Here is a 3,475-nt window from a genome sequence, read left to right as displayed (position 1 = left end):
TGAGAGTGACTGTGAGTTACAGTAAGAGGTAGAGATCCTCTCTCTCTCTTCCATGTCCATCTCAGCCTGTATATCACCATCAACTGACAGACATGAAGGAGGAGCCTGTTTAGAGAGAGGAAAGATTGTAAAGAAATGTATGAGTCAATATTACCTCATCGGTATTAGATATAAGCACTCGTTGCAGTTCATTAGCCAAAGTGAAAAGCTTATGTCTAGCTCACATAAAATTAAAAGTAGTCTAAAGCAATTTTCAATTACATGAATGTTCCATGAAGTGAGTATGATCAACTTATTTTCTTGGTTTGTTGTGAAAACGTGCACATATTTTATTATAATTAATGTATAAACACATGTGTAGCCAACAGAGTATCTTATTCAGGCCTACTTCTGTACACAAAGCATATTGAAATACATATTGTGCTTTTGTTCCCAACTTTTCAGTGATACTGTATGTTTCTATGGAAACATGTGAAACTTATAATTTCTGTAAGGGGACAGAATATCCTGTTGTCACAGTGGGCCTCAGAGCACAGTAGTACACAGCAGAGTCATACAGCTGTAACCTCTGGATCGTCAAGGAGGCTGACTTTGCTGTAACATTCAGACAGGCTTCAAATCTGTCCTTGAACTCAGTAGCAGTTTCCCCAGTTCCAAACTTATCCTTTCTCAGCATAAACATGGGTTTGCCATTTGCTAGTTGTTTGTACCAGAAGAGATATGGTGATTGATTAGTTGTATAAAATAGACAGGTGAGTGTTGTTGGTTGTCCTTCTACAACCATTACATCTTCTGTTGGCTGTGTTACATTCTCTTCTGCTCTGCACCCTGAAAAGAAAGATAAATATATCTTCACAACATATAATAATAATGTATATAAATAAAATGAACAAATGCACAGAAAGAGAAAGATGAACAGAGTGATGTTATACCAAAGCAGCATGCAGCCAGAACATGAAGGATCAACCAATTTCTCATGACTAGTCAGTCAGTTTGAAGTGGAAAAGGTAAGGAGCAGATCAATGTTGAACTATCTATCACAGAGCTTTGACACCCTCTGTTCTACTGTTGATGCTTCATGTTGTTCTGTATTACATGCGGTAGTAGACCATGGGGAGGTGTCTGTCTGTTTGGCATCCTGTAATTCAGGGACATGTTACTTTTTTACTGTAGGTTGACCCCTTCAGGTTGACTTTCATACTACACAACCAAGCAGTGTGAATTGTGAGGAGTGGAAACTATAAGTAATAACATTGTTACACTGTCATATTCCCAAGTGCTTTTCCAACCGCTATAAAACTATCTAAGTGGAATGGAAGACTGTTGATTGAAGAGTTAGGAATACATCTTTCTCATAGTGCATTATATAGGAAGACAGAGAAACACTAGATTGCACACAGACCAGGTGTGACCACAATTCTGTGATCTTAACTTCTTCGGGATCGGTGCTGTCATACTACACCACCAAGCCAGTGTGAATTGTGAGGAGGGCCAACAATAAATAATAATATTGTACAGGTATGACCACAATTCTCTGATCTCAACCTCAGCCTAAGTGCTTTTCCAACCAATATCAATATACTTGTCTAAGTGGCATTGAAGAAAACTGATTGAAGAGTGAAGAATACATCTTTCTCACAGTGCATTGAATATGAAGACAGAGAATCACTAGACCACCTGGTGACTGCACGAAGCACAGGTGTGACCACATTTCTCTGATCTAAACCTCTGCCATTATGACATCAAATTGTGTTTGATGTTTAATTATGTTCCACACAGCAACAAAGCATTTTTGGTGTGCAAGTTTTTGTACAGCATCTTATAGACTTTGTATCACTGGGTATAATCCCTGAGAGCACAGTAGTAGATAGCTGTGTCTGCCAGAGTTAGGCTTGTTATCACCAGTTCAGTTGATTCCCGGGACGTTGTGGATGTATATCTCTTATCAGGGATATGTTCATCAGAGCTCCATGATCTGGCACCTTTATAGAGTAGAAACTGAGGAGCCTGGTTAGGATAATGCCGGTACCAGTAAAGGTAAACATAATCACTGCTTGTTTCATATGTACATCTCAGAGACACTGACGATCCCTCAGTGGGGGTGTACTCCTCCTTGTCAGGAGTCACACTATCTCCACATACCATTCCTGCAGAGGAACAATATATAATAAAGCTGATGAAAAACAGTTTTTCACAATGACTTTACTTCATCAAAAGTTGTTTTAATACCAATACCATAATGTAATAATCTGAATATGAGCATGCAAGGAATTCAAATGTTTAGGTGTTGTTTACCTGTCGTCATAATCAGAATGATCAATACACTGATTGATTTCTCCATCTTCAGACTGATGTTTGCATTCATTCACTCTCCCCTGAAATGTTATTTTGTGTGTCACTGTGTGAGGTGTACAGCCCTGCTAACATCACACCCACCACATAACTACGGCTTGCATTTTTTCTACACTAGTGCCAAAGATGCACTAGTTTTTGTAGGTGGGCTGTATATCCTGTTATCACAGTGGGCCTCAGAGCACAGTGGTACACAGCCATCAGACAACTGTACCATCTGGATGGTCAAGGGGACTGATTTGATGATGGAATTTAGATGGGCATCAGATCTACCCTTGATTTTATCATATCTCTGGTCCAATGACATCCTTCCACAAAACATGTTCAGGGTAATCATTTGTGGATTGAATGTACCAGAATAGAGATGGAGCTGATAAACTTGTGTTATATTCACAGTTGAGAGACACGTCTTCCCCTTCATAAGCAGTCACTTCTCTCGTTGACTGAGTTACACCATCTGCTCCTCTGCACTCTGGAAACAAAGAAGAATAACTCTGTGAAAAATGTCAGGATTCCAGTAACATCAGGGTGTTGAGAAAAAGATAATGAGAGCCGTATCTTACCACAGATAAGTGCAGCAAGAACAACAGAGGCCCACAGCCAATGTCCCATACTTATCATAGGATACAACGAGCAAGACAAACTGATATTACAATATAGAAACTGGTGTGTTCTCTTGGTTTCTATCTTTGTAGCAGCACAGGTGTGACCATGCAGCACAGCATAGACAGAATGTTCAAAAACTGTAAGCAAGTCATTTCAGAGTAGATAGCAACACTTACTTGGTAATGTGGCCTCCTTGTGCTGGCTTTTCCATTGTCCTATACACGATACTGAATACTGTTTTTTATAAATTCTAAATTAATCTAAGTAACACTTCTAAATTCATCTAAGTAACAACTCAAAAAATTAAACAATGGTCTATTTTCTAATCCGTGAGATATTGTAATGGCATTTTAATGTCTCTTACCATTTATATTTTTAACTAGGCAAGTCAGTTAAAACCTGTTAAGCCTACCCCCTCCTTTTTCGAACATTCTGTTAAAAATCGCGCAACTTTTCAGCGTCCTGCTACTCATGCCAGGAATATAGTATATGCATATGATTAGTATGTGTGGATAGA

At 38.9% G+C, this 3,475-nt stretch overlaps 1 long non-coding RNA gene across 1 annotated transcript; it reads right to left on the bottom strand.

Annotated features, from left to right (window-relative positions):
- Positions 1-1,895: 1,895 nt before the first annotated feature.
- LOC149982057 (uncharacterized) lies at positions 1,896-3,086 on the bottom strand. Its single transcript, XR_016482531.1, has 3 exons — positions 2,916-3,086; positions 2,296-2,824; positions 1,896-2,147 (listed from the first exon to the last, which is right to left on the bottom strand). It is a non-coding gene; the product is annotated as an uncharacterized LOC149982057 (long non-coding RNA).
- Positions 3,087-3,475: the final 389 nt, after the last annotated feature.

This window comes from Oncorhynchus mykiss, chromosome 8, assembly GCF_057628025.1.
Source record: "Oncorhynchus mykiss isolate SJ-2025 chromosome 8, ASM5762802v1, whole genome shotgun sequence".
In the NCBI taxonomy this organism is placed as follows: domain Eukaryota; kingdom Metazoa; phylum Chordata; class Actinopteri; order Salmoniformes; family Salmonidae; genus Oncorhynchus; species Oncorhynchus mykiss.
Note: the sequence above shows the minus strand (reverse complement) of the source record. Positions and strands in the feature narration are given on the sequence as shown.